General features: G+C 37.4%; 1 long non-coding RNA gene across 1 annotated transcript in view; it reads right to left on the bottom strand.

The window, feature by feature from the left end:
- Positions 1-329: 329 nt before the first annotated feature.
- LOC116915251 overlaps positions 330-11,464 on the bottom strand; it is a 36,584-nt gene continuing 25,449 nt past the window's right edge. Inside the window, exons 3-4 of the long non-coding RNA XR_004389864.1 lie at positions 2,376-2,465; positions 330-544 (exon numbers count right to left, since the gene is read on the bottom strand). This is a non-coding gene — a long non-coding RNA (uncharacterized LOC116915251). The remainder of the gene's footprint in view (positions 545-2,375; positions 2,466-11,464) is intronic.

Raw genomic sequence — 11,464 nt, 5'->3', positions numbered from 1 at the left:
CTACAATCTATGCTAATGATAGATCTTTGGCCTCAGTACATTCTTTAGCATTTATTTTTTCCAGGGAAAATTTCAGCAGTGCTTCTCACACAAACTTAGCTGCCAAGGTTTTATCAACAATGATGGAAATAATCTCACTAGTTTTCTCTTACTAATAAGAGAAAATTTTTCTATACTAATACTGTTTTCTCCTCAGATAGATAGATAAATTTGAGGACACTGAACTTACCTAGGATAATTAAGCTCTGAATAGCAGCAGACACTGAGGACCCATGAATTGTCACAAGCGGTAGAAATTCCCATCAGAATGAAAGCACAGACAAGCTGAAGTTGGTTAAAAATTTTTATTTAAAGTAGGTTTTTCAGAAGGATATTGACTTGTTCAGGATAGGTGGTATCCTTCTTTTACTGTAGTTTGACTACATGAGACTAAATAAAGGAATTTGTCCAGCTCCTCACTATGTGGCACAAAATCATGTGAAATAGATTTCATCTGCATTGAAACATTTGGTCTTTCTGCAGTGATGCTGAGCATCAGATAAACCTGCAAATAAAAGGCACATACAGCATCTACTATGCCTGATATTTCTATTTTATGACAATTCCTTGTCACTTTCCACAGAGCTTGACAACAGAACAGTCTGGGTGAAACAATGCATGAAAACGCTGTCTACTCCACCCTGCCCTGGTTAAATACAGTTAATGAACTGGAAAACTGATATTGATAAAACTGGCTCTGGTTATCTACGGGGCATATCAGATTTGAACTGATCAGTAATTCATGTTTAACCTCATAAAAGTTAAATCAGCCATGATTTTTCTCTCCTTACCCCACCCCAAATACTCAAAGGATGGTCCATCATTGTCAGCTGGCTATTAAAGATGGCACAGGAAATCTCTGAGTTCAATGGAAAACGCAATATATAATGAAAAAAGGTTTAAAATACTGTGTAAATGGTCATGTAATGTCAAGCACTCAGACTTAAATCTATGCCATGCAATGAAACATGTTCTTTTCTTAACTTCTGAAAACTTATTGTTTTAAAATAACTTCTTTTAAATGTAGATCAGGGCAATTAGCTTTCAAGAGCATGCTTACACTTGCTTAATGCAAATGTTAGTGAAGAAATAGCCTAGTGTTGAATTATATTTTTTGGTTTAGAAATTGTACTTCCATTCTAAGAATGGTAATTATATTACATGGCTCAGTATTTTTCTTGTCTTTGTTAGATGTCTTACTATAACAACATAACTCAGAAAAATTTACTAAAATTGAAATATGTAACTGGATCGGATATTCATATTCCTTTAAATGTTATCAATGAAGTCCCATTATGAACACTGAATAGTATTTCATTTGTGTTTTCTATTAGGCAGACTAAAAAATATTTTGAACCCCCCCCCCCCAATTGTTCATGAAGTCACTGAAGAAGTTCACAATATATTCTTGGAAATTAATAGCAGAATAATAATTAACTTGTGACCAGTTCTATTTATCAAAACAAGACAGAGGCTTAATGGCATGAAATGGCTCTGAACTACAATTTTTCATGAGTCTGAAGGTGAACTACATTTGTATCTTAAATGAATTTTTAACAATGCCTCAATTAAAAAGCTCACTTATACAGTGGTACAATGTAAATGCTAAGTAAGCTAATGGAAACCTCTAAAAATACAGCTGTTCTGAAGAACCGTGAGTATTTGAAAAGAAGCAGTTAATTGATAGTATTGTTTTTCAACCTTTACTGTTTGCTAGTAAACATAGAATAAAATGCTAAGAGACTCTTGGAATGAGCTAATGAAAAGAGTGTTGAGGGCAGAACTACTCCTTCACTCACTATGGTATAATGAACAGGTAATCCCTCTGCTATGAGAGGTGAGTTTAACCTCCAAAACAGTCTTTGAATTCTTTCCGCCATTGCATGTTTGTTGTTTATTTATTGCTGAGCCACCTTTCCCCTCATATTCTGACCCTTTTTAGAGTGATAGTCAATCTCACAGGTGATGCAAGGAAATGTGATATTCATTATTTGATGGCCAAACTGTTTACATTTAATATGTTCCTTCTACGCAGCCTATCAAGCCATTTAAAACTATATTTTTCTTTGGGGAAAAAAGGAGAATCATCATCACTCGTAAGTTACTATTTTTGCCTCCATTGTTGCTAAACCTGCATCCATTTCTCTTGACTATTTGTCTTCATGTATTAATCATTGTTTCATTATGAGGCAGCAAACGTATTTGCTGCATATTCTTCAATATATGTGAAAGGGCATTGAAGAACAGTAAATCATTTCAAGAGTGATTTAACCCAGTTGCCCTTAGCTTTCAATGGAGAATTTATTGAACAACTCACAAGAATATCTAAGAGTTACCTTTTAACTGAAGCAGGGAGCTGGAAAGCAGCATCACTAGGGCAGCAGCAACACCTATATCCAGAGATGTGCCAAATGGATCTAAAACAACTATATTAAAAAAGGAGAGAAAAAAGAGAGCTGGATGATTTAAAAGTTATTAGATTTCTGCAGTCTAAGAATCCTTTCGGGAGATACCTCATAACAACAACAAATATAAATAAAAATGTAATATTGCTTACACTAATGAGAGGGAAGCAGAAAAAGACAACTATGACAAGCAAAAGCAAACATCAAATTCTCTCTGGTAGTCTCCTTTTAATTATCTTGTGCAGTAATTCTCTCTGGTGCAGCAAGTGGCACACAGCTGTTCTTGTATAGCAGTGTAAAAGGTGAAGAAAGAAAAGGTGTTTAACATTTATTCAAGAAGAATCTACTCCACCTTCAAGAAGTCTGCTTGAAAGTTTTGAACATATGTGCTTAAAACATGCAAAGGAGGAGGAGAAAATGACAAACAATTCCTTGTCACACTGGTTTATGTGTTCTCTATGTTTCTACATGAAACAAAAGAGTCTCTTACAGCAGCTGGTGACCTTCAGAGTTAAAACAGTGTGTGTTTGCTCTCCTTACCTGGTTATTCTTGCTGTGCCTCAGATATGAAGTTGGAATGGTGTCAGAAAGTGTACAGAATCATAGAACGGTTTCAGTTGGAAGGGACCTTAAAGATCATCTACTTCCAACCCCAATGCAACAAGCAGGAACATCTTCCACTAAACCAGGTTGCTCAAAGCCCTGTCCAACTTGGCCTTGAGCAGTTCCAGAGATGGGAGACCCACAACTGTTCTATGCAACCTGTTCCAGTGTCTCACCACCCCAATGATAGTAAAAATTTCTGAGTTTTTCTGAGTCTTTCTCTGAATTTTTCCTGCTTTAGTCACTGCTTGCAGAAGTTTTAATGGCAGAGGAAGCAACAAGTGGCAAAAATATGCCAACCCAAATCAAATCACAGTTCCAAGAAAAAACAAGCTTTTAATTTCAGGATTTATCTATATAAAATTTAAAATCTACCAGAAATGGGCTAAGTGTTTTCTTTCCAGGAAATATTAGGCTGGAAGGAAAGCAGTATCAGGTAATTACATTGAAATTGGCTAAACATCTGAATTTTGAGAGTCTTTTTAAATTAACAGTCCAGAAAGCTCTCTCTTTCTTTCTACAGTAATGTCTTTAAATAGGAGAGCATTACAGTCACTCTGGCATTGAAGAAAAAACCCCAACTTCTTGTTGATCTGCCAGCTTTCCACTTACCCTACCAGATTAGTCCTGATTAGTGCCAAAATATGAGAAAAAGACTGGTCTAATTTATTTTACTAATGCTTACCCATTAAGGCTATTCGTCATATATCATATAGGCCATGTTCATTTACGTAAAACGGGCAAACTATACCTTAGGCAGACTATGCCTCAAGCCTATTCTTTTGCATGGGCCACATTTTTCATTTCACTTGAGGGTAGTGGTTTCTGAATTTCTGTTCAAAATCCCCAAGTCTCTTACTTCTTTTGTAATTTACAATTTGAAAAAAGATCTGAGATCTACAAATAAACTTTAAGATTATTTAAAAAACACTATACAGAGGGAAAAAAATTATTATTTTAAAAATACAAAGGAGAAATTGCAGCAGATCAGACACATGACGACTCAGTATCAGTACTTTTTAAGGTTCATGTCATATGTGTCCTAAATTCAGAAATAGCTCTTTAGTGCAATTGGGTTTTGCTTTTTTGGGTTGTTTTTTTTTTTTTTTATTTTGTCTTCTCATAACATTTCCCAAAGCAGTGAACTTCAGTAGAACTGACAAATTTTACATTCATACTACTGGTCCTACTAAATACCTGTACCCAGGACGGGGGAAAGAAATACCCAGTTCTGCTCTTGCTCCGTCAGAAACACATGAGGAAGGTGTCTTTTTATATTCAGGTAGAGCATTCAGCATAAGAAAACCAGGTAGAGAGAGCCAGCATGGATTGCAGAGTCTAATCTTGACTGGAAAGATCAAGAGTGTTCTCTTAACAGACATTGTGATGTGGTCCCTCTTGTTCCAGTGCTCTACAGGGTAAGATGTCCTGCTGCATTTTTACAATGAAGAATAACTAAGCATCGCTGTCAAGCCTGTAAATCTTTATGCACTGAAGAAGAATCCAGGGTTCTTATGCTAATTGCACCCATCCTTTTCCCCCTTTTTTGGGCTGTTTTTGTAACAGCTGTTCATTAGCCAGCTCAACTACCAACTTAAAAATCTCTGAACCTAAAAACACATGTACTTTTGAGTTAAAGTTCCTTTCTTATATCCAACAATTGCAATAGAGTTATCTACTTTTGGGACAGGTCAGACACAGTGATCTTCTTCGCATACCTGTTCAAAACTCCCCCCCTCAGAAAGAGAAGTCATTTACTCTGCACTGAAATGTTAGTAATCTACAGCAAAGAAAGTCAACTATTCAGGAATGAAAATGACGTTGATATTCCCTACACATATCACAGCTGCTCTAGGCTAAGCTTTCTTTCAGAAAAAAATTTTAGGTGGATAAAAGGAAATTTATGGACATGTTTTCTCCCCGCTTCTAATACCCAGAGATGCTCAAATTGTTTAGTCAGAGACGCACCTCCTGAGGAAAAAAAAAAAAAAGAAAGGAAAAATTTGGTTTTAACCCAGAAGAGAAAAGAAAAAGAGATTCAGGTGGTAAAATGCAATACCTCAGAGGCAAGCTGCAGCCTACTGAAAGGAGAATTTCAGACTGAAACCAGTGCCAGATATGTTGTAATTTAAAACTATATTAAGAATCTGGGGTTTTTTTCATTTGACTATTGAAATTATTAATAAAGTGACCTTTTCTTTCCCTCCCTTTCTGTGAACTTGCAATTTGAGTTCCTGATGAAGATGTCTGGACAACTTCTAATGTAATAAAAACAAGTAACACAAAGCCAGTAAATACATCTTTTTGTCCCCCATACATGTCATGAAATTGAAGTAAATAGATTTAAAACTCTAGCATTGCAGACGATGAGATTAGAAAGCCATTAGTAGCCATATAGTGTATTAGAGCACTGGGAACCAAAACGCCATTACGGAGAAATTTCTTGAACAGATAAAAACATATTGATATCATCCTTCTTCTATTATTCAATAAAGCATTTTGTTTTGAGCCCTATTGGGTTTTGTGTTCTCTTTTTGTGCAGCTGACCAATAATTGAGAACTTTCTAGATTTCTTCTATCTTTAAGGAACAAGATAGGAAAAGAGACTTCTCTGCTTCAGTGATATTGTGTAACTGCCATAATAAAGTTTAGTTTTGGACAAACAGATACTGTTATCATTCAAGATTGCCTTTCAGCTACCAACAATTTTTCTCTTTTCCCTAAAAATTCCCACCTTGTTCCAATCTGTCAAAGAATCTGAACATAGTGCCTGAATGTACTATTTTGTTGAAAGAACCGATGGAAGGCAAGTAGAATTCTGAACTGGTGTCAAGTAGTCTTGCCTTGCTGAAGTTAGAAGAGATGTCTAGCCGTATGTTAGCCAAGGGTCAATCTCAGTTGTAGGAGCACAGAAAAATACGGAAAACTATGGTGAATTGTTGCTCAAGTTAACAGTCCTTTGCAAGACCAGCTACACATCTGACAGCAATGAGAAGAATTAAAAGAATAATCTTCTGGAATGACAGTGGCAGGAAAAAGGAATGCAATCAGGCAGGAAAAGGTAGGAAGAATATGTCCGAGTTGCATCTATAATTGCTTCTCAATAAAGTGATATATTAGGAATGTACTAAAATATAGGATTAGCTGTCTCTTCTTCCTGTAAAATGGCTATAAACTTTGAAGTGAGCCACGAGTTCTCTGAAGTCTACAGTGCAGTGCTATGCAGAATACTACTGGCTTGTCAATCGTACTTGTTTTATTTTTGTGCTGGTACAGTGCTGTAATTCTGTGTAATATCCCTGTAGTGGAGGAATGCTTAATTAAAAAAAATGCAACTCGCCCTAATTTCCACCAGTTCCATGCAATACTGCAATATTGGATGTATTTTATTTCAGTTTAACTCCTTATGTAGCAGAAGGTACATCAATAAGCTTTAAGATTCCTTATTTAAAAACTGATATAGCGTATTTCTTTTGTAAAAGAATAAACAAAGAAAAGGCATAAAATGTGAAAGATGGCACAGACACGTTAAAAAAAAGCATATTTGAATAAAGTAATTTACCACATTGGTGAATCTTCAGATAACTGGATTAAATACTTTTGGAAGGCTCCTCATAAATGCCTGTTGGGACTCTATTTTACAAAATTGCCCATTATCAATACTCATTGATGGCTGTCATTTCCCAACACTATCTGTTTCATAACACATACATATATATATGCAAGTTACAAGGTATATCTCAATTGTATCTACAATACTTTAAATAAATGGTATGCTTGCAAGACGCATTTAGGATTGCTATAAAGTATATAGGGTTTTGTGTATATAAACGATGAAAACCAACAATATTCATTGGCTTGAAGGGCATTTATATTTGCCTACAAGAGAAAGAACTTTGCCTAAAGCCAAGTGAGAAATGTTTTAAAAGAAATACGTTTATGTCTGTAGCAATGGCAAACTGTTTTTGTAAGAACTTTTCTTTCTTTGCATTATTAAGACAAGTTCAGATCTTGCAAAAACTTTGTAAAGTTTTTACCAAATGTAAACGGTGTAAATGAACATTGCACGAATATTTGCAGTACTGATGCCGGAGTTGTTTAGAAACACATACTTGCCTTTGATATTCCATGCATTATCCTTAAAAAATAATGTAAACTCTTTGCTTTATATTAAGGCTGCTGATAGCTTCCTCTTTGGTTTCATGAGCCCTCAGGAGTGCCTGTGGCCTTGTGAGCTGTGCTGCCCCAGTGTAGGATGGATTACACCTGGCTAGTCTTGGGTGTAGGTTCAATGGGATGTGAATACATCCACAGCTGATAGCGAGAGATGATGGCATCTGTCTGGCATCTTCAGAGCTCCTTTGCACTATGCCCTAGTAACTTTCTCGATTTTTCTGTTCTTAAAAAGAAAAATCATATAACCCTAACCTGGATAAAGAATAAATAAACCTGCTGTAGGAAAAATAAAAATAAATTCATTTTGCTACTAACTCTTCATTCAGTTTCGTGTTGGTGGTGCTGGTGGGTTTTGTTGGTTGGTTGGTTGGTTTGGTTTCAGAAGGGTCACTCCACTTAGACATACAGCTTCATTTAGACATATACAAGTCTATGGGGCTGGATGGGTTACATTCAAGAGTGCTGAAGGAGCTGGCAGAGGAAATTGCTAAGCTACTTTCCATCATGAATGAGCAGTCCTGGTCTAGTGGGCAGGCCCCAGAGGGTGGAGGTTGGCCAATTTGACACCTCTCTTCAAAAAGGGCAGGAAGGAAGACCCCAGAAACTATGGGCCTATCCGGCTGATCTCAGTGCTGGGGAAGATCATGGAGCAGATCATCATAAGTGAGATCATAAAGCATGTGTGGGAAAATAGAGGGATTAGGCCCAGCCAGCATGGGTTCATGCAGGGCAGGTCCTGCTTGACCAACCTGATTTCCTGCTACGATAAGGCGACCAGCCTGGTTGATGAGGGAAGGACTGTAGACGTTGTCTGTTTGGACTTAAGTAAAGCATTTGACACTCTCTCCCACAGCGTTCTCCTGGAGAAACTGGCTGCTCATGGCCTGGATAGGTGTATTCTTCACTGGGTTGGAAACTGGCTGGATGGCCAAACTCAAAAGAGTGGTGGTAAATGGCATCAAACCTAGTTGGCAACTGGTTACTAGTGGTGTCCCTCAGGGCTCGGTGTTAGGGCCAGTGTTGTTTAATATCTTCATTGATGATCTGGATGAGGGGATTGAGTGCACCCTCAGTAACTTTGCAGACAACACCAAGCTGGGTGGGAGTGTTGATCTGCTAAAGGATAGGGAGGCTTTGCAGAGGGATCTGAACAGGCTGGATAGATGGGCTGTGGCCAGTGGTATGAGGTTCAACAAGACAAACTACCGGGTCCTGCACTTGACCCACGACTCCATGCAACACTACAGGCTTGGGGAAGAGTGGCTGGAAAGCTGCTGGGCAGAAAAGGAACTGGGAGTGCTGATTGATGGAGCTGAACATGAGCCAGCTTGTGCCCAGGCAGCCAAGAAGGCCAACAGCATCCTGGCCTGTATAAGCACTAGTGTGGCCACCAGGACAAGGACAGTGATCATCCCCCTGTACTTGGCACTGGTGAGGCAGCACCTCAAATCCTGTGTTCACTTCTGGGCCCCTCGCTACAAGAGAGACATTGAGGTGCTGGCATGGTTCCAGAGAAGGGCAATGAAGCTGGTGAAGGGTCTGCAGCACAAGTGTGATGAGGAGCGGCTGAGGGAACTGGGGTTGTTTAGTCTGGGGAACGCTCAGTGGGGACCTCATCACTCTGTACAACTGCCTGAAAGGAGGTTGTAGTGAGGTGGGGGTCAGTTTCTTCTCCCAAGTAACAAGCAATAGGACAAGAGGTAAGGGCCTCAAGCTGAGCCAGGGAAGCTTCAGATTTAGATCGGATAGTAGGAAAAATTTCTTCACAGAGAGGGTGATCAGCTATTGAAACAGGCTGCCACGGGCAGTGGTGGATTCACCGTCCCTTGAAGTGTTCAAAAATCATGTAGATGTGACACTCAGCGACGTGATTTAGTGGTGGTCTTGGGTCCTGGGGTAATGGTTGTACTTTATGATTTTAAAGTTCTTTTGCAACCTAGTTGATTCTATGAGACTATGATTCTAGGAAACTCTTAAGTATTGAATTTTTTTGCTTTTCAACTTGTTTTTCTGAACTGCTAGATTTAAGCAAGGCTTGAAAAGATTCCCTAACCCTAGAAATTAAGATACTTAGATAGCTATCCAACTTTGACATCATCACTGGTCTGGTAGGTTTTTACTGCTTACAAATCAAATTTTATTAAAACTACCGTAAAACCAAGTTGTACTGGGAACCTCATGAAGGTTCATGGGTGGATTAGGGAACCATAGCTTTCACATTGTGTTGTAGCTGCTTTCCTTTCTGTCCAGTTTATGGTGACAACAGCTTTCAGTCATTTATACAGATTAATATCAGTCCTGTGTCTTATTCTGATCCCTCTTATGTGTTTAGATTAGGCCTATATAACTCCCGAATCTATTTAAACTCTATGGTCCTAGCAAATGCTATAGGCAACTGCAGATCCCAGTTTCTGACAGCTAATGACCATAACACCCAATACGCACCAAGAGATGAACACTAACTATGCGTTAAGGAAGATTAAATGAACAGTAATGAGGACGTCCCAAAAAAAGAGGCAGGAAATGGGAGGAAAATTATAGCAAAGCCAGACAGCGAAGAAAATGAGAGGAGAAAGAATATCCTGTAGAGTCTTGTTTAAAGCATGCAGACGTACAATAAAGCCTGGCCAGAGGGTTGTTATAATTCAGGTGATATCATTATAGTTTAGACAATGAGTTCAGCTCACCCCTATGAAAGAGGGTAATGAGAGTGAAGTGATTTTCATTGCAAGTGCAGGAGCAGGTGCAGATATTGCCAATGCTTCAGTAAACCTCTGTTCACATAAACAGCTGTGAGGATCTTATTTTCTAAAATGGGATAATCTTTTGCTCATACTCACTCAGCCTGAGAAAAAGGCAGGGAGAGTAAGGTAGTTCGCTTGCATCTATTCTCCAAGATGAACACGCATTTCATATTCTGTAACCCACTTCTTCCTGCAGTCTGAATGACTCATTGCAAAACAACTCTGGACTGTTATATAAGCAGTACGGTACTACTTTACTGAGTTTAATATCTTATTTCACCCAGGTTATGATCCAGTGCCCACAAATATAATGTGATGTTTTTCTATTGATCTCAGAGGGTTGCTGATGAGCTTGGGTAAGTCTGCAAGGAGAAAAGTATTTACTCCTCTCCTCTTCATAAAATGTTTAGACTTTCTTATGAGACATGTTTATGTTCAAATTTTGCCCTAGTTGGTCCACTGTGTAGAAATGAGTTCCAAAAGACCAACAGAATAAAAATCATTTTATTATCACCAGCAAAAACTTCTCTTTTGCCATTTCTAATTTTCCGCCTTTGCTCCCTATTGCTCTGAAAGAAATGAAAGTTTTTTTGTTTGGGTTTTTTCTGAGTTTTTTGTTATTTTACTGAATAGTTTTGGGTTTAATTTTTTGGGGGTTTTGGTAGGTTTTTGGGTTTTTTTTTTAATCTTTAATCTTTCTTTAATCTTTATTCTAGATCTCCTTCTACCTGATAAGCTTCTGCTTCACATATTTTTTCAATTTTCCACGTTACATAGACCTATTCAGTACAACTTTTAAAATGCTTTTGTTTTCATGTAAGTAATTTCCTTAAAAATCAAGACCATATTATATATTCATAAAACTGACAGCAAATGGGCTGTTAAGCAGCTGGGAGGGAAACAGGGTTCTTATAACAAACTCACTGATGCTGCCACCATAGGAAATATGATTGATGTCAATGTATTCAATGCATAGTGTGAAATCAGGAAAGAATTCAACATAAATTAGTTCTATACTTTCACCTAAATGCTAAAACTTAGAAAAAATATGCACAAACTTATCTAGAATCCTATCCTTTCATTTTTATGTAAAATGAGTTTGGGGTGTATGATTTGTAGAATAGAGGTTGACATTCAGAAAAATATAATACATTAAACAGTAGAATAAAATACATATGGAAAGAAACAGTGTCAATTATCATTAAACCAGAATGTAAGAAAGGTGATTAACCAAAATTTTTCAGATTGAAACTGAACAATATCTATCTAGAAAACTGTAAAGTCACATGAGAATATAAAATACAGGAATTATGAAGGAAGTATACAGATGTGAGGCTGGAAGTTTAAAGACAATTAAATAATAAGATAGTGTTATCAAAAGTGAAAGCAGATCACAAATATGAAATCACCTTCATCAATTAAATCAATGTAAAATTAGGATATAACTGGAAGACAGAACAGATTTCACTGTTACTTATAAAAGCTCCAGCTTAGATT

The sequence above is a fragment of the Strigops habroptila genome, chromosome Z (assembly GCF_004027225.2).
Source record: "Strigops habroptila isolate Jane chromosome Z, bStrHab1.2.pri, whole genome shotgun sequence".
Taxonomy (NCBI): domain Eukaryota; kingdom Metazoa; phylum Chordata; class Aves; order Psittaciformes; family Psittacidae; genus Strigops; species Strigops habroptila.
The sequence above is the reverse complement of the archived record's forward strand: the minus strand, read 5'-3'. Positions and strand labels throughout refer to the sequence as shown.